General features: G+C 41.9%; 1 long non-coding RNA gene and 1 other non-coding gene across 2 annotated transcripts; both read left to right on the top strand.

The window, feature by feature from the left end:
* Positions 1–16,008: 16,008 nt before the first annotated feature.
* On the top strand, positions 16,009–19,192 carry LOC131189560 (uncharacterized). Its single transcript, XR_009153071.1, has 3 exons — positions 16,009–16,188; positions 16,846–16,910; positions 19,009–19,192. It is a non-coding gene; the product is annotated as an uncharacterized LOC131189560 (long non-coding RNA).
* LOC131193784 (small Cajal body-specific RNA 16) lies at positions 16,385–16,563 on the top strand. Its single transcript, XR_009154035.1, has one exon. It is a non-coding gene; the product is annotated as a small Cajal body-specific RNA 16 (non-coding RNA).
* Positions 19,193–24,556: the final 5,364 nt, after the last annotated feature.

Below are 24,556 nucleotides of genomic sequence, written 5' to 3'. Positions count from 1 at the left end.
GTTTTGGAGAAGACTCCTGAGAATATCATGGATAGCCAAGAAAACAAAAATGGATCATCAAGCACATCAATCCAAAGTTCTCGCTCAAGGCAATATGACCAGAGTGAAATTATCACATTAGGGATACATTAGAAGAAGGTCTACCTTTCTGGAAAAGGTTTGAATGCTAGGAAAGGTGGAAGGAAAGAGAAGATGAGGACAGCCAGCAGCAAGGTAGATGGTGGTGAGTATATCATTGGAAGACACAAAGGACTAGCTTAGGGGCAGATTGTTATGGAGAAAATCTATGTGGACACAAATAGTCAACACCAAATTAATAGCACATAACCATTGAATCAATCAATCAATCAATCAAAACCATGAATTATTAAAATATAATAGTAAAAGTATGTAATATATAAGTAATACATTCTTAAATATACAAATATTACAATAATCAGAAATTTTCTAAAGAAATCATAATATAGGAGTGAAATTAATTTTTCATTCTCCATGATAAGTCATTATTTGTAAGTTTCTTGTCTTCTTAACTTTGCTTTTGATTGCGATACGTGTTCAACAACTTAATAAAGAAACTAAATGTTCATGTTGCTTTCAATGCAATGGTTGACAGCTGGGGTTTTCAGTCTTCTATTCTTACCAAGTCTTATGCTTGTTCTTATGTAACCATGTTAATTATTTATAACATAACTGCAGTTACAATTCATGTGTAATATTTCCATAGTTACCAAGCCACTATGCAACATAGACTGGATTCTAACTGAACTACCACTCAGAATATATTTTCTTTTATCAACAGCACAGTTACCAGAATAATTATAAATATTACAGCGATAACAGTGAAAGCTGATCCTTTAAAAAAAACACCACTGAATTAGCTCATACTGGATAATGGAATAGTATACTTTCCTAAAGTATTTTGTGTGTGGATGTGGAGTTCCTCAATTTGTAAGGATTTTTATTTATAAAAATAAGAGAAGGGAGTTAACAAACAAAAGAATAATAAAAAAAATTATATCCTATTACATAACACCCGTCCTATTTTTCACCCCCACAGCAGGTTAGGCTGAAAGAGCAAAAATTGGACCTGCTACTGCAGTGTCTTCTTCCCTAGAACATCTGAGATCAATATTCTTTTTTCTTTATGTGCCTAAGTTGAAAAATTTTAAGCACAAAAATGTGAATTTGACATACATGAATTTCCTAAGGACACCAGTATTCATGATTTTTTTTCATTTCTCGATATTTTAGCATTTCAACATCCTACCCTCTCATCACTCCCCTACACCCTCCCAAATGAAAGAATTTATGACTTTCATCAACTGATTATCTTCAAATCTTTATGTACGTTGCTCTTGTAGATCCAGGGAGGTTGAAATTCTCATGCATGTCCTCATACAATATCCTTTCTATGATAGCCCAAGACATGCCCTGATCACCCCAATCATTTTCAAATACAAGGGCCACACAGATAAATTTTATGTTTATTATTTTTTAAGGGATGCTGACCCCACACTCTGTTGTGATCCATCAGCAGCCTACGGAGCTGTCGGCGGAATCGGATTGCAATGAGCCTGTTCCTAATGCCCGCATGAGACGAGCTGCCAGAAGGCAGGAGCAGCTCAAGCAGAGAGGTCACCTCGGGAGTAGGGCCAAGAGATGATTGGCCCCTCCCATAAGGTTTAAAAGGAGACCAGCACCGGTGTCTCAGTTTGCCGGAAAGCAACGTTGCAGCTGTACTCTTTGCTCTGTTCTCTGCTCTAGACATTTATCAGAAAGGACCTTGGCAGTTATCCAAACTGAACTCAGGTTTGTGATAACCGAGGAATGTTTGTTTGTGAAGCCTTTATTTTGTTTCGAGTTACCCGGCGCTGGGAATGAATTAATTCCCAGCTGTTTGAATAAAGTGTATTTTTACTAAGGACTGCGTTTGTTGCTACCTGCTCGGGTCTGGGTCACAACACACTCATACATCAGGAGGCCAAATATCTTTACCAAGTTATACAACAACACAAATCTTCTATTTAGGTAGAAATGTTGTCCTATTATTTTTATCCCTTCCCGGATAACAAAGATCTGTATTAAACTACTTCTCTTTTTTACTGTACTCTTTTATTGTAAAGGCTGACCAAAGACCATAATAAAGATATTTGATTTGACATCTTTTTCCTAATCATTATTTTTTTCATTTCTCAGTACTTCAACAAACCACCATCTTGTTCCTATCAAAATAAAAACCTTATGAAAGAATGTGTGGCTTTCATAACTGATTTCTTCACATCTTTATTTTCCAAAGCACCTGAAAGCAGGACAAGAAGCAACAGATCGAAACTAATCAAGGAGAGAACCCCAAGCTAGAATTAAGAAGAAATTTCCTAACAGTGAGAACAATTAGCCAGTGGAGCATCTTTCCTCCAGAAGTTGGAGGTGCTCCATCACTGCAGGTTTTTAAGAGATTGGACAGCCATTTGTCTAAAATGGTATAGGGTTCTCTGCTTGAGCAGGGGGTTGGACTAGAAGACCTCCAAGGTCCCTTTCAGTCTGTTATCCTGTTCTGTCCTGTTCTGTTAAGTTTAGCTGCAGAGAATCCACAGGTATCAAAGCATCCAATTGTGCCCCCATAGCTTCCTTAAATTCAAGACATGAATTAATACATTTCTGAAACTCTTAAAATCTCCTGAGACTGATGATCTCATAACTGATCTGATAAATGTTTCATTATATTATTACTATTTTTATGATTTCACGGGGTGTGGACCAGTAAAAAAATATTTGGGCTTGTTTCATTTGCCATTCAGGTGAAACTGGCCAAAGGAAATCATCACATAATTACTTGAAACTGCATACCACAACTGAGTGACTTCACTCTGGAAGCTCTATTACATTAGAAAAATTGCTGCAATAGCTAGAAATGTCTGTCGTACGACTGGCGAGTTGCAAAATGCTTTAAAACCATGAACTTTCCTCCCATCTCATGTCTCATTTTAGAGGATGGCTTGTGAAGGAAACAGCTAGTGGCACAAAATCATCTAGTTAGAAAAAGATATGACTGCAACTCAGCAGTTCGAATCCCTAGTGCTGCCGTGTAACAGGGTGAGCTCCCATTACTTGTCCCAGCTTCTGCCAACCTAGCAATTTCGAAAGCACATAAAAATGCAAGTAGAAAAAATAGGGACCACCTTTGGTGGGAAGGTAACAGCGTTCCGTGTGCCATTGGTGTTGAGTCATGCTGGCCACATGACCACGGAGATGTCTTCGGACAGCGCTGGCTCTTCAGCTTTGAAACGGAGATGAGCACCGCCCCCTAGAGTCGGCAACGACTAGCACGTATGTGTTGTGCCTCATCCTCCCTCCTCTCCTCAGCTGGGCCCCTCCCGTCTCCTCCCGGGCCTGCTATCAGATTCGGAGTCTGATAATGAAGATGAACGGCCTGTCATGCCTCCAGCCTCCAGCCCTGGCCCCATGCCCAGATAGGATGTCAGGAATGAACAAACAAACCTCACTCCTACAACGTGTGAGCAGGGAGCCAGCCACGTGCTGGAATTACCAACAGCAGAGCCAGCTGAAGAGAATTCACAGTAGGAGGATCCCCGCTTCCGGAGATCTGAGAGGTGACGTCAGCAGAAGGAAGGGAGGGGCAGGCCTGGATAAGTGCTGAGTCATGGAGCCACACCCCACAGCCTATATAAAGGACCAGCTTGAGTCAAGCAACTTTTGAGTCAAGCAAAGTCTCATTTAGTTTGCTGAAGTCACAACTTGGATTCCTGCCTGCCCTGAGAAATCTGAAAGGAATTTGGCAAAGCTGCAGAGGCTTCGAGACCACGTTTGATACGGACTTCCGGTCGTCGGAGGGGGAGGGGGACACGACAGTATGTGCGAGAGGAACCTTTACCTTTACCTTTTATGACTGCCTGATGAGAGAATGGGGAGGGAAACATAAACAAATTAGTGAACATGTGAGATTCTATTATCGAGAGTGGCAAGAATTAGCTTGCAGATTCACATACGATTGAAACCACAACCATATAATAGGATCTGAAATGTCAATAGGGACATTTCCAAAATGCCAAGCTGGGGGAAGCTGAATAAGGTCTGCCTTATGCCCCCTGGAAAAGAAAGAAGAAAAATAATGCAAGTTTATGCTCAATCTATCCTCTGCAAATTTCATACCAATGTTTTACTTTATCCAAAAAAAAAATGAGGTAATGGGAAAAGAAGAAAGACAAAGAAAAGGGGGGAGGTGTGAATGATACAATATAATTAGTTTGTTTTCAAACTACTTTTTTTTCTTTGCTTTCAAGTAACAAGGCTGTGGTGAACTGTAAAAATTTATTTACTTAGTTATTTTTATCCCACTGTATTAGTTTTATAACTAACTCTAGGCAGCAAACATCCATAATTTTCTTTCCTCTCCCTATTTTCCCCATCAAAACAACCCTGTGAGGTGGGTTGGGCTGGAAGAGAGTGACTGACTCAAAGTCATCCAGCTGGCTTTGAGCCTAAGGTGCAACTAGAACTCACATTCCTAGTTTTTAGTCTGGTCACTTATCCTCAGTATGGCTCTCAACTGGCTATAAATAATATACACAACTCTGTAAACTGTCTGTAGGCAAAGAAAAATGAAGCAGATAGGTAAGAAAAATAATGAGGACTGATAAATTTTAAATAGAATCCTGCAGCTACCTTCCAAATAGGGCCCAGAATGCATTGCATATATGTATTGATGCAATAGAACAAACCCCTTATTAGGCCACTCTTATAAACAGAAAATAGAAATATAAAATAGAATAGCACTTAAGCTGATAAATACCTCTTTATCGTGCTTTACAGCCCTCTCTAAACAGTTTACATAGTCAGCATATTGCACCCAGCAACTTAGGTCCTCGTTTAACCAACCTTGCAAGGGTGGAAGGCTGAGTCAATCTTAAAGTGGTCAGGATCGAACACCTGGTAGTGGAAATGCAGCGTTAGCTTACAATACATGTGGAAAACTCTTAAAAATATCACCGGCTACGGCAAACCTCCTTCCCAGGCTGAAGGTAATCAACAACTGGCAGATGACCTGAATGAGTTTTACTGCAGGTTTGAAAGGAAACTACAGCCACCTATCTCCACAACCCCCATCTCAGACACACCAACAACAGCCAAGCCTCCTACAACTGACCCCATTTCATTGGATTCACAACCCCTAGTGATCACAGAAAAGGAAGTGCAGGACCTATTTCACAGACAAAAGCCAGGAAAAGCTCCAGGCCCAGACAAGATAACTCCTTCTTGCTTAAAAGTCTGTGCTGACCAATTGGCCCCCATCTTCACCCATATTTTCAATAAATCACTAGAGATGTGTTATGTTCCTTCTTGCTTCAAACGCTCTACCATCATCCCAGTGCCGAAGAAGCCCACCATCAAGGAACTGAATGACTACAGACCAGTTGCTTTAACATCTGTAGTCATGAAAACCTTTGAAAGGCTAGTGCTTTCCTACCTGAAAACCATCATGGATCCGCTGTTAGACCCCTTGCAATTTGCATACCGAGCAAATAGATCAACAGATGATGCTGTTAATATGGCTCTGCACTACATCCTACAACATCTTGAGTCTCCAAAGACCTATGCAAGGGTCCTTTTTGTAGACTTTAGTTCAGCATTCAATACCATCATTCCAGACATTCTTCTAACTAAGCTAAACCAGCTACAGGTACCGGAACAGACTTGTAAGTGGATCACAAGCTTCCTAACAAACAGGAAGCAGCAGGTGAAGCTAAGCAAGATCCCATCAAATACCTGTACAATTAGCACAGGGCCCCCAAGGCTGTGTGCTCTCCCACTTCTCTTCTCTCTGTATACCAATGACTGCATCTCCAATGATCCATCTGTTAAGCTACTGAAGTTCAGATGACACAACAGTGATTGGTCTCATTCGAGACAATGACGAATCCAAGATATGGACGAGAGGTCGAACGACTAGCCTTGTGGTGCAACCAAAACAATCTGGAACTGAACACACTCAAAACCGTAGAAATGGTGGTAGACTTTAGGAAAACCCTTCCATACTTCCACCTCTCACAATACTTGACAACACAGTATCAACAGTAGAAACCTTCAAATTTCTGGGTTCTATCATATCGCAAGATCTCAAATGGACAGCTAACATCAAAACATCATTAAAAAGGACAACAAAGAATGTTCTTTCTGCGCCAACTCAGTAAGCTCAAACTGCCCAAGGAGCTGCTGATCCAATTCTACAGAGGAATTATTGAGTCTGTCATTTGCACCTCTATAACTGTCTGGTTCGGTTCTGCAACCCAACAAGAAAAACACAGACTTCAGAGGATAATTAGAACTGCAGAAAAAATAATTGCTACCAACCTGCCTTCCATTGAGGACCTGTATACTGCACGAATCAAGAAGAGGGCCGTGAAAATATTTGCAGATCCCTCGCATCCTGGACATAAACTGTTTCAACTCCTACCCTCAAAACGACGCTATAGAGCACTGCACACCAGAACAACTAGACACAAGAACAGTTTTTTCCCGAAGGCCATCACTCTGCTAAACAAATAATTCCATCAACACTGTCAGACTATTTACTGAATCTACACTACTATTAATCGTTTCATAGTTCCCATCGCCAATCTCTTTCCACTTATGACTGTATGACTATAACTTGTTGCTGGCAATCCTTATGATTTATATTGATATATTGATCATCAATTGTGTTGTAAATGTTGTACCTTGATGAACGTATCTTTTCTTTTATGTACACTGAGAGCATATGCACCAAGACAAATTCCTTGTGTGTCCAATCACACTTGGCCAATAAAAAATTCTATAAAAAAAAAAAATTCTATTCTATTCTACTGCATTCTAACCACTGCACCACCAGGGCTCTTCCCAGCAACCCTATTACCTGTTAAAGCAGCGGTCACCAACTGGCTTAGATGCCATTACAATTGCAAATTAATAAACCTACCTGGAACAGTAAATTATTGATCTATTTGACTGTCATAAACTATTTAAAGCCCCTTCTGATATTTGCCTGAATGCCTAAGAACTTGAAATCGACTAGAGAATGAAGGTAGTGTAAACCACTAAGCACTAAGAGGAAACTGTTGGGCTCAGCTGGAATTTTAAATCCCCAGCAGATCTAAACACATTCTTAGTGTTAACCTACTAAGAGGGAAAGCAATTTGTTGAAAATTATATGCTAACTACTTGGAGGAGTTTAGAAGATTTAGGCCACTAGCTCTCATTAAGTAGTTAATGAGATGGTTAGTGAACCACTTACCCTTTTGAATAGTTCATGATTCTTGGCTTCTAATATGAATATTTCTTGCAAAGCAAGTATATAATTGGACAGTATTAATATATAATGAAGAACTTTAGGAACAGTCCATTCATACTGCATGGGAAATTACTGAGATAGATTCTTGGAAAATACAGTGGTATTTTTTCAAATAAAGTACAGCAACATTTATACAGCTATGAAGATAATGGAAAGTCCCTCTGTGAGCAAAATGGGCAGTTGCAAAATGTGATAGATAAATAGATGAATAAAATAAACCCAAGCTTTCCAGTATATTTCCCTGTGAAATATGATTGGTTTTGTGCTCAGGAAAAAAAACAGCCCAAAGGTCAGGGTCAAATCAGGATCAGGATCAGGCAAAATGAGGAGAATCAACATGGGAGTGGAAATCAGAATTTGGGAGGAAAGTATTAGAAATTTTTTTTAAAGCATTAGGACAATTTAGGCACAAACAAGTCTATTTTTTAAATTTTTTTTTTACATGGAGTCAAAACCAGAGGTCGGTTTCAACAGATTCTGACCAGTTCTGGAGAACCAGTAGCAGAAATTTTGAGTGGTTCGGAGAACCGGTAGTAAAAATTCTGACTGGCCCCGGCCCCATCTATTCTCTGTCTCCCGAGTCCCAGCTGATCGGGAGGAAATGGGGATATTGCAGTAACCTTACCCTGGAGTGGGGAAGGAATGGAGATTTTACAATATCCTTCTCCTGCCATGCCCACCAAGCCACACCCACTAAGCCATGCCACACTCACCAAGCCACACCCATAGAACTGGTTGTAAAAAAATTTGAAACCCAATTTGAAATCTAAAAAATTTCCCTACTGGTTCTGTGGCCGTGGCTTAATTGGTGGGTGTGGCTTGGTGGTCAGATGACTGGGTGGGCGTGGCCAATAACAATAAATAATAAAAATAATAAATAAGGTATACAAAACAATAAGAGGTACCAAAAACCAACTTTCACACTTTACATACACACGATACAACACATCTGACTCACACACAATGTAAAAGCAACTGCACTTCACCCAAAATGGCCCCTGCAACAAGCAGGAACCCCACACTTTCACACTTTACACAACACAACTGACTCACACATACACACACACAATGCCACATACAGCTTTGTGAGATTTTGTGTGTTTGTGTAGTTAGAGTGAAACACTACAGAAACACACCAAATCTCAGAAAGCTGCACAAATATTTTATTTTATTATTTTAATTTATTTTTTTAGAACAGGGGTCTCCAACCTTAGTAACTTAGTTTGTGGACTTCAACTCCCACAGTTCCTCATTCAGCAAAGCAGCAAGTCAAAGCAAGCTTTTTTTTTCTTCAGTAGCTGAAGAAAAAGCATGCCGTTGCCGAAAGGAGCAGTAATTATAGGTAAGTGAGGAGGGGGAATTGGCTGGGCATGGGTGGGGGTTCTTGTAAGTGGGGGCTGTTAAAAAGTGAGTTTAAAAGCCTGTGAGGATCAGGAAACTCCTCTGGGATCACCAGAGGAGCCTTTTAAAACCTCGTTTTTTTTCTTTTTTTCTTTTCCCTTCGGCTGAAGAGGGTTTTTTTTAAAAAAAATTTAAAGGTTTTTGATGATCTCTGCTCAGCCCCGCGATCATCAGAGGGTTTTTTTTTACTTTTAAAGGCATGTTTCGGCTGAAGAAAACTTTTAAAAGTAAAAAAAAAAAACCACCTCTGCTGATGGTGCGGCTCAGCAGAGGCAGGGGGGCGGGGCCAGGGATTTTTGCTACCGATCCTCCGAACCAGCAGCCGCCATCGCTACCTAATCGGGCGAGCCGGTCCAAACCGGGAGCATTTCACCCCTGGTCAAGACTACTAGCAATTTCAGTCATACTAGGCTTGGTTTGGTTTACTTAGGGTGGTGAACTACAGAATAACAGAATAGCAGAATTGGAAGGGACCATGGAGCTCTTCTAGTCCAACCCCCGCTCAAGCAGGAGACCCTATACCATTTCAGACAAATGGCTGTCCATATCTTCTTAAAAGCCTCCAGTGAGGAGCACCCACATTGATCACTAAACCATAGTTTATGGCTTAGTGTTATCTATGGACTTAACTACCAAGGCTTATTCCACAAACTAACACAGTGTAAAAACTCAAATAAGATCAGAAAGGTTGCAGAAAATTGTTTAAATGGGCCACTGATGGAAAACCAATTCCCTGGTTTTATATGTCAGCTCTAGAAGATAATAGTGAAAAATATTATTTATTTATTTTTATTTATTTATTATTCGTATTTGTATACCGCCCTATCTCCCGAAGGACTCAGGGCAGTTCACAGGCAAATAAAAAACATATATATACAAATTAAGAAAACCATTAAGAAACTTATTCAAAAAGCCAAATTATTAAAAATAGTATAAATATTAAAACCAATTAAAACCCCTATAAAATTTAAAAACTAGTCCAGTCCTGCGCAGATAAATAGGTGTGTTTTAAGCTCGCGACGGAAGGTTCGGAGGTCTGGAAGTTGACAGAGTCCTGGGGGGAGTTCGTTCCAGAGGGTGGGAGCCCCCACAGAGAAGGCCCTTCCCCTGGGCGTCGCCAGACGACACTGCCTAGCTGACGGCACCCTGAGGAGTCCCTCTCTGTGAGAGCACACGGGCCGGTGAGAGGTATACGGTAGCAGTAGACGGTCCCGTAAGTAACCCGGCCCTATGCCATGGAGCGCTTTAAAGGTGGTTACCAAAACCTTGAAGCGCACCCGGAAGGCCACAGGTAGCCAGTGCAGTCTGCGCAGGATAGGTGTCATACGGGAGCCACGAGGGGCTCCCTCTATAACCCGCGCAGCCGCATTCTGAACTAATTGCAGTCTCCGGATGCCCTTCAAGGGGAGCCCCATGTAGAGAGCATTGCAATAATCCAGGCGAGACGTCACGAGGGCGTGAGTGACCGTGCATAGGGCATCCCGGTCTAGAAAGGGGCGCAACTGGCGCACCAGGCAAACCTGGTAAAAAGCTCTCCTGGAGACAGCCATCAAATGATCTTCAAAAGACAGCCGTTCATCCAGGAGGACGCCCAAGTTGCGCACCCTCTCCATCGGGGCCAGTGACTCACCCCCGACAGTCAGCCGTGGACTCAGCTGACTGTACCGGGATGCCGGCATCCACAGCCACTCTGTCTTGGAGGGATTGAGCTTGAGCCTGTTTCTCCCCATCCAGACCCGTACGGCCTCCAAACACCGGGACAGCACTTCGATAGCTTCGTTGGGGTGGCCCGGTGTGGAAAAGTACAGCTGGGTGTCATCAGCGTACAGCTGGTACTCACACCGAAGCCACTGATGATCTCACTCAGCGGCTCCATATAGATGTTGAACAGAAGGGGCGAGAGGATCGACCCCTGCGGCACCCCACAAGTGAGGCGCCTCGGAGCCGACCTCTGCCCCCCTGTCAACACCGTCTGCGACCGATCGGAGAGATAGGAAGAGAACCACCGATAAACGGTGCCTCCCACTCCCAATCCCCCCAACCGGCGCAGCAGGATACCATGGTCGATGGTATCGAAAGCCGCTGAGAGGTCTAATAGGACCAGGGCAGAGGAACAACCACCAACGCGACCAAAGCCGTCTCAGTGCTGTAACCGGGCTGGAAACCGGACTGGAACGGGTCTAGATAGACAGTTTCCTCCAGGTGTAAGGGAAACTGATATGCCACCATACTCTCTACAACCTTCGCCGCGAAGCGAAGGTTGGAGACCGGACGATAATTACCTAAAGCAGCCGGGTCCAGGGAAGGCTTCTTGAGGAGGGGTCTCACCACCGCCTCTTTCAAGGCGGCCGGGAAGACTCCCTCCACCAAGGAAGCGCTCGTAATTGCCTGGAGCCAGCCTCGTGTCACCTCCTGAGTGGCCAGCACCAACCAGGAGGGGCACGGGTCCAGTAAACACGTGGTGGCATTCAGCCTACCCAACAACCTGTCCATGTCCTCGGGAGCCACAGGGTCAAACTCATCCCATAAAATGTCACCAAGACCACCCTCAGACGCCTCACCTGAGTCGCCGCAATTTTGGTCCAGACCGTCCCGAAGCTGAACGATTTTATCGTATAGATAACCGTTAAACTCCTCAGCACGTCCCTGCAACGGATCATCCCGCTCCCTCTGGTGAAGGAGGGAACGAGTCACCCGAAACAGGGCGGCTGGGCGGTTATCTGCCGATGCAATGTGGGAGGAGGCGTAGCTACGCCTCGCTTCCCTCAATGCCACTAGGTAAGCCCTATTATAGGACTTCACTAGTGTCCGATCAGCCTCCGAACGGCTAGACCTCCAGGAACTCTCTAGGCGTCTTCTCCGGCGCTTCATCCCTCTCAGCTCCTCGGAGAACCAAGGAGCCGGTTGGGACCTGCGCCGGGTCAGAGGCCGCAAAGGCACGACACGGTCTAAGGCCCCTGCCGCGGCCCGTTCCCAGGCCGCAACAAGTTCCTCAGCCGTGCCGTGAGCCAGACTCTCAGGAAGTGGCCCAAGCTCCATCCGGAACCTCTCCGGGTCCATCAGGCGCCTGGGACGGAACCAACGTATCGGCTCCGTCTCCCTGCGGTGTTGAATGGCGGTCAGAAAGTCCAGGCGAAGGAGAGAGTGATCTGACCATGACAAAGGTTCATTATAACTGATTATTCCTAATTCCCATCACAAAATGAAGAAGGGGAAACCTAATGTAGTCCTGGATTATTTGAATATTTTACACTTGGGAAAATACATAAACTGCAAACAACTCCTTCTTCATCTTTTTCTCAGTAGTAAGAGAACTAACAAAGTTAGAGGCTGGAATGGACAAAAAGATTAGTTAGCTATATCTTCTCAAATTTCCTATAATTAATCAAACACAATAAAATACTCTATTTATTAGAAGGTGGACAAGGCTTTCCACTTCGGCAATTTTCATATATGGAGAAGTGAAAGCACGATTCACACCCCTTCCCTTACAGAAACTTGTTTTTCAGCAGTTCTTCAGACTTCAGAGCACCAAAATATCAAAATTCAAAAATATAAATCCTGATAGGTATTTGATTAATGTTTCCACTAGTCTTTGAGATAAAAATTAAAAGTAAAAATTTGGGAGTTGTTTTGCTGTATCCGGAATGTCAGCATAAGGTATGCATGACACAGAGCATGATCCACAAATCCATGGACAGCTTATTAATGAAATAGAAGCGTCAAATTCTGACAGAATAGTATTTCAGAGACATCAATATTGGACTTGACATCAATCTATGTTATTACAGTACACATATAAAACAGTAGGAGTGACTGGTCAGGGAAGCAAAGAGACATTTCCAGAAAACTGTGTTTCATTTCAGTGATTATCTGCATGGATATTTGTCACACACGTGAGTGATATTCACTGCAAAGCCACACAAATCACTTAATAGTTGAGAATGAAAATGACTCTTCAGCTACAAAGTGAATGATTGCTCTTTCTTACACTGCTTGTGACTTGATTAATATTAATAAACAGGTCTTCTGTATTTAGCTCTAAAAGGATGTGAGATGTATTGCTTCTAAATTCATTAACTCTATGGTGCTACTGTATGAAACAAAATCTTGAGGCCTTCTGATCTGGTCTACAAAAATCCCACTAAACATAAAATGTGTCTTTTCATACTTGTTTTACTGCCATTTAGTGATTGTCCAGTTTTTTGCAGGCCAGATCTGGTGGCCCTATAGTAGCTTGGAAATTAGAACAAAAGGCAGGTGGCAAAGGAATGGCAGTGGCAGAATTTGCATATGCCAATGCAAAAGCTTGAAAGGAGGCAAAAGTATCTGCCAGGAAAGAGTGGTGGTGTGGGTGCCACTATAGGAACAGATGACAAAATGTGTGACACCATTATACAAATGCTATGACTTACATACTCACATCCAATATTGGGACATTTGTACATTTCACCCCATCCTGCCTAGCTGAAAGTGAAAGCGAATCGTTTGGAAAACCAACTACATTTTATAATTAGCTGCCCTATGGCCACACTGTGATAACTTGAGCCTAGTCATTTGCGCTTCGAATGACAACTTGGGATTGATTATTTAATGATCCATTGGTTTATCTTCTGGGTTGTCCACACTATTCTCAACATTCTCCAATACATCATTTCAAGGTGTTAATATTCTTGCTTTCCTACTTCTTCAAATTTCAACTTTCAGTTCCATAGTATCACACAGAATACCATTGCTTGCACAATTCTTTTTAAAATGTTATTAAAAGTTGCAAAATGGAATATAAAAACTAATACAAATGAATATAAAGTAAAAAAAAGAAAGCAAAGAGAAAGCAAAAAGTTCAAGGGGAAAAATAAACAAAAAGTCAAGAAAGGAAAAGGATACAGAGAAATCATTATTTATCTTCTCTACAGCAGTTGTAGGTACTTATAAATTTAAGTTTTCCTCTAAAGTTACATGTCTCTTTTCTTCCTATAATCTATCCTATCTAATCATCAAAACCTAACAAATCCTAAATTCCTTTTTTCTGTTTTCCACAAAATATCCACAAGGGATTTCCAGTTTTCTAATCAGAGAATTTGGTTATCTCAGTGATTTCCATCATCCTCACTAACTATTCCTCCATTGTATGTGTTCTGATCTTTGTTGACATAGGCACATTGCAGCATTTGAATACAGGTAGTCCTTGACTTATGACCACAGAATTTATGTCTCTAAATGAGAAATTTGTTAAGAGAGTTTTGCTCCATTTTACGACTTTTCTTGACACAATTGTTAAGTAAATCACTGCAGTTTTTAAATTAGTAACTCGGTTGCTAAGTGGATTTGGCTTTCCCAAGGACTTTGCTTATCAGAAGGTTGCAAAAGCTGATCACGATTCTGGGACGCTGCAACAGTCATAAATATGAACCAGTCATCAAGCATCCAAATGTAAATCATGTGATCATGGGAAGGCTGCAACGATCATAAGTGTGAAAAATGGTTCTAAATCACTTTTTTCAGCACAGCTGAACAGTCACTAAATGGACTGTTGTAAGTCGAGGACTACCTGTATACCCAGTCTTTATTTAGCAATTGAGTTCTATTACAACGACCAGGTTGTTAAGCAAAATGTTCATTATGAAAACCATGTGACTGAGATATGAAGATCATTGATGCTGCCATCATATTCAGATAAAATTCTCTTATGCAACAATGCCAGCATTAGTCCCATTCCAGTAAGTTGTTGTCAAGAGGATGAAATTTGGTCATAAATGCATGCATTAGTCAGAAAATGGTTTTAAAATTACGGTGTATTATCTTCATATTTGCAAATGGTTACCAAATGAAGTAGTCACTAAATGAGGAGTAGGTATATCCTTCATGGCTGCTTCATTGTGTCCTAATGTGGCATATTTCAAGACTGCTTGTAGCTTTATTGTTGATGGCTGATCCTAAAAAGCAGAAGCTATCACTTCAGTACTTTCATTGTCAACTCTAAAACTTGTGTGCTAGCTGTTGTTTTTAATTTGGTTTCCTTTATATTTAATTTTACTCTCATTTTTCACTGTGCTATGTTTTAAACTCAAACCATAAAGGCAACATCAACATAATAAAAGTTTTTAATTTACAGATTTTTAGTTGAAGCAAGAGTACTTTGGCACTTACAGCATTACTAAGGTCCAACAAATTCCTAATCAATTTATAAGTAAACAGTATTTCTGGTCAATATTCTGTAGACTAATGAGCACTTACATCAGCACTAACTTTCACTGTTTATGATTTTAGCTAATGTTTATACTATTCAGTCCCATACCTCTGGACAGCATGTAAAAAAAACAGTACCATGTACAGTGATTTATATTAAAAAATGGGTGGCCATCCTCAATTGAACAAATGATGTTCAACTTAATTAAGTCTTTAGTATAAATTCTATAGTATAAAACTGTCCTAAAATGCGGCATCATAAAAGGGATTACCGGATAAGTGGTTATTTGTCCTGGAAGTAAGGTAGTCCTCCACTTACAACAGTTCATTTAGTGACCGTTCAAAGTTACAACGGCACTGAAAGAAGTTACTTATGACCATTTTTCACATTTATGATCCCTGCAGCATCCCTATGGTCATGTGATTTACATTCAGATACTTGATAACTGGTTCATATATGTAGTGTTCTGGGATCATGAGATCCCTTTTGCAACCTTCTGACAAGCAAAGTCAATGGCAAAACCAGATTCACTTAACGGCTGCAATGATTAACAACTATAGCAAGAAAAGTCATAAAATGGGGCAAAATTTCTCACTTAGCAACATAAGTTCTGGGCTCCATTGTGGTCATAAATCGAGGACTACCTGTATATGCAATCTGGCATTGTAACTGAAGTGCGGAAGGCTTCTGGCAAGAAGTTGGCACACATGTTTGTATTATCATTTCTAAAGTGGAGTGGATCACACTCCACTTCTTACAGATATTGCTTTAGCCACGCTGAGGTTTTCTATTTTTAAAGCTGGAGCTTTCAATGCAAATGGAAAAAAGGTTCTATTATTTCAGGGAGCACTGCTTCCGTGCAGCTCAACAACGAGGGCTCCACTGTTAAGAACACAAAGAGCGATAAATCAGCGTGAAAACTGATTGTCCGTGAAGTACCATTAGGTCCAGCGACCGAGTAACTAACTCTCACGCTGCCATATCGCGATCTAACCCGTGAGAGCGTGGGTCAGAAGGGAAACTACAGAGAGCATGCGCAGAAAGAACGTTTCCCCCATCGCTTTGTCGTTCCTCTGAGTGCGCAGGCGCAATAGTGGTCCGGCAACGGAGAGCCGCCTCCTCTGGCCTGCTAAGGAGAAGCTAACGTGGTGGCTGCAGAAGTTCCTCTTCCTCTCTTCCCTCGCCAGCGATATCTCGAGGTGGAGAGAGCCGACGTGAGATAGGAGAGCTGTAAGCCTTGGTGGTATAGAAGGTGGGCTTCTTCCTCCCCGGAGCGTCTCACCGCCTCCCTCCTTTTCCTGCCTTGCCAGGTTCTCAAGTCATGCTGCCTTCGGTTTATGGAACTTTGCATTTGGCACACCTGGACCGGGTGGCTGGTGGATAGGTGGTGAACATTGCACGTTTTGAACATTTCAGATATGTGCTAACGTTTGCTGACCGTAACGTTCATGGGCTAGGAAATGGCTGCTGTGTGGCTGGATCTCCTTGGGGTCCTGCTTTATACCAGTGAGCCTGACTTTGCCCTAGATTAAGAAAAGGGGTTTCTTTTAGGGGTCCCCCTTATGCAGTAACAGGTGTGAGCATTCTTACAGGAACCTGATGGTCATGTATGATACTGCATACAGATTTTCCTGTATGGTATTCGTGCAGAATACCCTACAGGAAAAGATGTGCTAACTTGTGATGTGCAATGTATAGTTTTGTTTTTTATTTATATATATATATATATATATATATATATATTTGGCGACTATATTTGTTTCTTGTTTTTAAAAAGTAAAGTCTGCGACATCAGGCACAAGCAACTGATCTTGTGCCGATTTTTTTTTAAACTGCGCTTTTGTGATAAATATTGAATCCGGCAGATATGTTTTTATTTTTACCCATGGCTAATCAGTGTTTCTTATAGATGCTGAATTTATTAAACAAGAAGAAAACAGGAAAAAATGACTATTTTGGAGCAACTCGTTATAGGTAACCATCTTTGTATTTCAACCTCTTCCAATGTTCTCGATAGAGTAATTTGACTTTTAAGTCAATAAGGAAAATGTGAAATTAAATATATTAATTGGTACATATAAGCCCAGTTTCTAAATAGATCTTCAAATGGGACTCCCAACACTACTATGCTTTTTCAAACATAGAATGTGAGTTGAATTAAATGTGAGACTGTTACACAGTTAATGGAAGCATAATGTCCTTTCTGGCCTTGTAATATCAACTTTTTTCTCCATTTCTGTTATCCTAGTTCCCAACCTAGTAATATATAATAATAAATATTAGGAAACAAAATTAACATGGAAATAACTTCAACTCAAAAAGAAACCCCTATAACAAAACAACAGTACTAAAATAACTTTTCTACCAAAGCTTAAGTATGCACAGTATAAGTGATAATTCCCATTTCATTTACCCATTTCTGATTTTTTTTCTCACAATAGAGGCATTACTGAGTTTTAAACTATTGAAGAAATTCTGTGAATAGGCAAAATTTAACCCTCCTTACCTCCTGTGTAAAAGAATATAATGCACATATATGAGAAATTAGTATATAATTCAATGTTACCTTATATTTTATATACGTAGCACCACAGGTTTGTGTTACTGCATTCGTGTTTCTGAAGATTTCTGTGCAGTTTCCTTAAGGTTCCTCCTAATATTAGATTCAGTAATAACCATACAATTGGTTGGATTGCAATCACTAGTCTAAAATCATCCAATGAACTCTGGCTAAGTAAGACCCTGAACCAGTCTCTCCCACCTCCAAATCCAAAATCTTGATCACCAAGCTCTCTCTTTCATATATACATATGCATACATATATACATACATAAATACATACATGCACTCTTACTGTTCTGTAGGTAACAGATTAATCTGGTTATCTTTGTTCAAGGAGTGCTAAATTAAATGGTCACCTTGGCACAGGGAGCCCTTGTGCTCAGTCTTGGAGCTCTTCTGTAAAGAGGGCCAACATTGCCTCAACAAAGTTGCTAAATATTTTATTGCTATAAGATCAATTCCTAAATGTAATGAACGATATTGGGTAAAGAGTCAGGTTTAAAACTCACCAAAAAAATCTCTAGGCCGACCCTTATTTAATCTGACTACTTGAAGGATGTTGGAAGGATAAAATAGGGGAGCAGAGAGAAAAACACATATTTTCTCCTAAGTGCCTACAACAGGAATATGATACAATAAAAATTTCAGATTCAGTTCTTGGATTAGTCAAATATGAAGAGCAGAACAGAATAACAGTTGGAAGGGATCTTGGAGGTGTTCTAGTCCAATCCCCTGCTCAGGCAGGAAATGTTACACCATTTCAGATAAATGGTTTGCCAATCTCTTCTTAAAGACTGGGAGCGTTCACAACTTCTGGAGGCAAGTTGTTCCACTGATTAATTGTTTTCACTGTCAGGAAATTTCTCTTTAGTTTTAGGTTGCTTCTCTCCTTGATTAATTTCCATCCATTTCTTCTTGTCCAATATTTCACTCTGCTTAGCATGTTTTTAAATCTGTAAAAGAAGACACCAATGTAAAACTCTAGGACGGATGTGGATTATAAAAAATGTTTATTAATGAAGCATTTTGAATATGAAAAAAATTAAACATTTAAAGAAGTGTTCCACAATAAATGTTATGTGAAATCAGTTTGAACTACAAGAATTGAATATATAAAGTGAATACGTTGCTATCTGCTGATGGACATAATTCCCAAGCAGTGTTCCAGCACACACTTGAATGCAGTAGATACAGATGTCTAATAAGATTAGAAAGTTTTAAGCATCCATATTCTCACTTTGCCTCATTCCATTTGCCCTTGCTAGGTTTAATAATTCTGCATCCTGTGTGGAATTATTGAGTTTTAATAGAACATTTTATTCTTAAGGGAAGTTGATTCAGTTATCTTTTATGTATAGCTTTGGTCCAGACTTATTTTCTCCTAGTCAAGCCCAGATGGAGACAGGGTGTCTGTTGAACTTATTTGTAGGACCTTAGAAAATTGAGGAAAAATTGACTCTGGATTTTAAGTTTGAAGCTTACTGATCATATCTCTTACTATTTTTTCCAGGTAGGCAGTGCTCAAATTCTACAGGAAGAACCAGGTTTTCCTCCATTGATCAAAATCCATTGATCAAATACATATCGGGTGGAAAGATAACACAGTCAACCATTGTCTCACAAGGATTGTAATAAGTGTTCTAAGCAACCTTTTTCATGATGAATTATGAAAAAATGAGGTCAATTTTTTTCTATCAGGCTTAGTTTTTTGTGACCCTATTATTCTGTTCAGTTAGTGACATTATGGTGCTTTATGTTAACTATAGTAGCGTATCTGTATCAGATATGTTTAGTTTGGAGGAATCGGCCCACTCCCCACCCCCAATTTATGTTATTTCTGCCTAAACTCAACAGGGATCATCTGTAAAATAAGCACACTATGAAATACCCAGATTTACCATCTGCAGTGAAGGTAGCCCCATGTACCAAAGCTTCTAAAAATGGAACAGTTAGTGACAATGACTAATAATGATAGTGCTTAGGTAAAGCAGAAAAGTATTTCTGATCTAACATTTCAGGTTATCTGAAATGAGTCACATTTGTTGATGCAAGGGGATCTGAAAAATCTTGTTTGTGATTTGAAGTTGTCTTAGAAGCAGGATGAACTTTTAGGATCAAAATGAAAGGGAATCTTCACTGTCATTATATTTAAGGGGTTTTTTTCTTTCATAGCCACCATAATGAATGTAACAATTTATTCTCCCAATGAGATGGACTAATGTTTTGTAAATATGTTTATTCAGTTATGGAGGCTCTTGGCTATGAACACAATGTAAATCATTGGCACCTTGAAAATTAAGCCGGAAGACTCTTCTTCATAATGGGAATAATTTATTTTCAACATATTGGCCCATGCTGCTAACAGGAAAGAGTTATATGAGAACAAGAAAAAAAAAAGATACAATGTGAAATGGAGTACGGGTATTTTTGGAGATCTGAAAGTCCTCTTACTTTTCTTAGCCTGCAATTTGGATCTACAAAGTAAGGTGTTTATTCCATGAGTAGGACAGTAAGAAGAAAAAAAAACCCCATCAAGCTCAGGTAGAATGCCCCAAGTACCGTATATACTCGAGTATAAGCCGAGTTTTTCAGCACGTTTTTTGTGCTGAAAAGCGCCCCCTCGGCTTATACTCGAGTCTACGTCTTGATGTACTTCGGGAACCCCGCACAGGAGACGCCAAAGAGGCGGCGAGATCGTCCGGCGGGATTTGCCCAAGGCTGAGCAGTTCGCCGCGCGGACCTGAGCCAAGCCGGTCGCAGTCCAGCCGAACGGTGAAAGCGACATGCCGAGCGCCGCTCCGCTTTCACCATTCGGCTGGACTGGGACCGGCTTGCTCGGGTCCGCAGTAACTCCCGCCAGGCTGTGCCGCGAAGAAACCATTTAAAAGCCCCGCCAGGGCTTTCTTCTCCTCCGTGCTTCAGAAGTTGGGCTTTTAAATGGTTTCTTCGGCACAGCCTGGCGGGAGTTATTGCGACGAGCCAAGCGGTCGCAGTCCAGCCGAGCGGTGAAAGCGACATGCCGAGCGCCACCCGCTTTCACCGCTCGCTGGACTGCGACCGCTTGGCTCGGGTCCGCAGTAACTCCCGCCAGGCTGTGCCGCCAAGAAACCATTTAAAAGCCCCGCCAGGGCTTTCTCTTCTCCTCCGTGCTTCAGAAGTTGGGCTTTTAAATGGTTTCTTCGCGCACAGCCTGGCGGAGTTATTGCGACGAGAAGCGTCGCAGTCCAGCCGAACGGTGAAAGCGGAGCGGCGCCGGCATGTCGCCACCGCTCGCTGGACTGCGACGCTTGGCTCGGGTCCCGCGCGGGCGGGGAGCCGACTTTGGCCCTTTAGCAAGGAGGAAGGTGGGAGGAAGCGGAGCTGCCGGCTGTGGCGCCCGCCGGAGCCGCCGCCGCCGCCGCCTGGAAGAGGGAGGAGGTGACCTTCACGCGGAGAGGGTGGGGATGGGGGTTGAGGGGCGTGCAAGAGGAGCGGCGTGGAGGAAGAGGAGGAGGCGACGGCCCCGCCGACAGTGCGGCTTCTAAGATCAGCCCACGCCCAAGAGGGAAAGGGAGCGAGTGGGTGGGTGGCTGGGACGAGACCCCACCACAAACACACACAGCCGGTCGGACGGCGCGTTCCTTTCTCTGCTCTCTCGCCTGCGCCAAGGCGCTGGAAGGGGCGGAGAGCGAAACAGCAGCAGGAGCAGCCGCGCCGCTTCCTCCTCCTCCTCCTCCTTTCGTGGCGGGCTGCTTCCAAGTCTGGAAATCTGTTTTGGGAAGTGGTGGTGCAGCGCGGCAGTTCAGCCCTGTCGGCCGGGGAAGGAGGCGGTGGATCGGATTCTCGCGCCACAATCAAGTCGGCTGGAAAGCTTGCTGCTTCTTCTTCTTTTGCTTCTCTCCCCCACCCTCTTTTCGGCTCTCTTGCAACGTTGCTGCAGCTCCTCGGCTCCTTTTCCCGGCGCCCAGAAGGCTCGAGCCTCTGCTGCCGATTGAATACTAAAATAAAATAAAAGCGGAGAAGAACGGGCGCTTTTGGTGTCCGCGTCCCTGTCGCCGCCCGGCAGGACGCGTTTAAAAGGCGGGGAGTTGAAAAGAGGCTGCCTTCGGGTTACCTCAACATCCATTCCAGAGCCGCTAAAGAGCGGCTGCTTGGCCCGCCCTGGTTGGGGAACGGCACAAAAAAAGGGTCCCTGGTGACCCAGAATTCATCCTAGCCCCATTGACTGGCCCCTTTGACTCGATAGGATTTAGCTGACGGGATTGTTAAACAGCGCTCGCACCTTTCTTCTGGGGAGAGAAGTCACTCTAATAAATATTGGGAGGTGTTTTCAAGGAAACATAGGGGTCCACCTTCTGCCCACAAGAAATGTAGGGAAATGCCACCATTCCCAGCCTTCTGAGCACATCAGCTTATCCTGGCAGAGGATGAGGAAAGTCGCATTTCAAAGCCTTTGGAAATCACCAGCTTGGAAAAAGCTAAATTATGTAGGGCTATTCAGCTACAACTTCGTGTTTAGGTTTTGTCTTTTGAAGCGAGATAATGATAGCTAGCTAGCTAGCTAATTAGATAGATAGATAGATAGATAGATAGATAGATAGATAGATAGATAGATAGATAGATAGATAGATAGATAGATAGATAGATTAGAAAGAAAACAGAACAAAAAAACAGAATAATAGAGTTGGAAGGACCTTGGAGGTCTTCTAGTCTAACCCTGCTTACGCAGGAAACCTTATACCACTTCAAATGCTTATCCAATATCTTCTTAAAAACTTCCAGTGTTAGAGCATTCACAACTTCTGGAGGCAAGTTGTTCCACTGGTTAATTGTTCTAACTGTCAGGAAATTTCTCCTTAGTTCTAGGTTGCTTCTCTCCTTGATTAGTTTCCACCCATGCTTCTTGTCCTGCCCTCAGGTGCTTTGGAGAATAGTTTGATTCCCCCTTCTTTGTGGCAGCCCCTGAGATATTGGAATGTTCCTATCATGTCACCCCTAAACTAGACATACCCAGTTCACATGCCCGTGAGACGCCTTGCTTGCATGTCACACACACGCACCGCTCGCTGGGAAAAAAAAAGGATGGAAGGAAGGAAGGAAGGAAGGATGGATTGATGGATGGAGGCGACCGCTTTGAAGCGCAACCCTTCTCCGCAACTAAGGGGGGTCAATGTTTTCCCAATCCTAGGGTGTGGGAAACAGTCATTCTTTCTTCCCCTAGTCTCTCCCGAGATCGCACTGCAGCGCCCATCATCCCCAGCCGGCAATCTGAGCTCGTGCCATCGATGTGGTCCTTGAACTTCCTCCTTGTTTCTAACCCAGCCTAGGATGGCCGGGCGTGGAGGGTATGGTGGTGGTAAACGACCAGGAGAAAGCTTTCGCTCTTTTCGAGAGGTCCTCTTGGAAGGCTGCCTTGGAAAGGGAAAGTGGGAGGGGCAGAGATTTCTCCTCAAAGGTCCCCTTGGAAGGCTGGGTTGGAAAGGAAAGTGGGAGGGGCAGAGATTTCTTCCTCTCGGGTCCCCTTGGAAGGCTGGGTTGGAAAGGGAAAGTGGGAGGGGCAGAGATTTCTTCCTCGGTCCTTCTAGAGTCCTTGAGAAACTGATATCATACAAGGTTAATAAATTATACCTCCTCCTCATTGATGAGTTTTTCATCCTGAAATTGATTGAAACATTGTACCATCATATGCTGCCATAGTATAGTGTTAACAACATCTGTAAAGATGATATATGAGCATGACACTAAGTTTTTCTATATTTCCCTTTATTGAAAAACTTCCATCATGCTTCTTTCTGAAAACAAAGGTCATTATAATATACCTCATTATATATTTGATTTGATGATATTTCAGTTAATAAATACCATTTAAGGTGTTAAGCTTCCTTTCTTTTTCAGCAGCAAAGTGAATTACAACTTTAAAGAACTTTATTACTTTATATTCATTTATTTTAAGTATAGATTTTAGATTTTTAAACAAATATGTTTAGAGCTTTTATATCTTTCAAGTTATTCAAATTATCCCCTCAGCAGGTATATAATGGCATCCAATTCCAATATCATGTTGGGGCTTTTGAGCAAGGGAGGAGGAACGCGAGCACCACCTTTCGCGCTGGCATTCCGGGATTTCCCTTTGTTTAGAGCTGGGAATCCTCCTTCCCCCTTTTGCACTTTTATTGTTTTTCGTTCAAATAAATATTCATGTTATTTTACTTGGCTCTATCTTTATTTTTTACATTGACCAGTAGCTGCCTCATTTCCCACCCTCGGCTTATACTCGAGTCAATAGTTTTTCCCAGTTTTTTGTGGTAAAATTAGGTGCCTCGGCTTATATTCGGGTCGGCTTATACTCGAGTATATACGGTATATCTCATTTGTTCACAAACAGTTTGGGGAATAATAAAGCAAGAAATCCACAAAATACTAAGCAATAGAATCTAACATGTCATTGAAAGTTCATTTCTTGGACTTTCACCTGGACTTTTTCCCTGACAACCTCAGTATAGTCAGCGATGAGTATAGTGAATGATTTCCCCAGGATATTTGAAACATGGGAAAACCAAGAAAAGTTGAGTCCCAGTATGCTGGCTGAGTATTGCTGGCCTTTGAGATAAAACCCACCAGATAATTAAACACGGCTTTTTGTGCTTCAAATTAAATTGTAAATATAGGCTATTATCAAAAATAAGTTATAGTTCACTCAGAAACCATACCTGGTAGAAAAATCCTGAAACATTTGAGTTCAGCATTGAAAACTGAGACTAACCAGTTTTCGTGTGACACAACATTCTTTCGTTCTCCATCCTTTCAACGTTGTTCTCCACTATCCGTTCTCCACCCTTTGCAACATTGTTGATTCCAAGTGTGATTTTTATTCCATTTCAATGGTATCCCTATGGGAAAAGCTCATGGATATAACCATAGATAGATGCTTTATCCTATTCATCCAGAGATACAAATCTGCATATAAAATGCAGTCCAAGAAGTTAAGGATTAAATAATTAAAATAAATCTTTAATCAAGCATCTCCAGTATTTCTTCCAAACTAGCCAACAAATGGCTGGCTGCCAATTCTATAGCTG

Source organism: Ahaetulla prasina, chromosome 2 (genome assembly GCF_028640845.1).
Source record: "Ahaetulla prasina isolate Xishuangbanna chromosome 2, ASM2864084v1, whole genome shotgun sequence".
NCBI classification, from domain to species: domain Eukaryota; kingdom Metazoa; phylum Chordata; class Lepidosauria; order Squamata; family Colubridae; genus Ahaetulla; species Ahaetulla prasina.
This window is presented reverse-complemented; position numbering and strand designations above follow the sequence as displayed.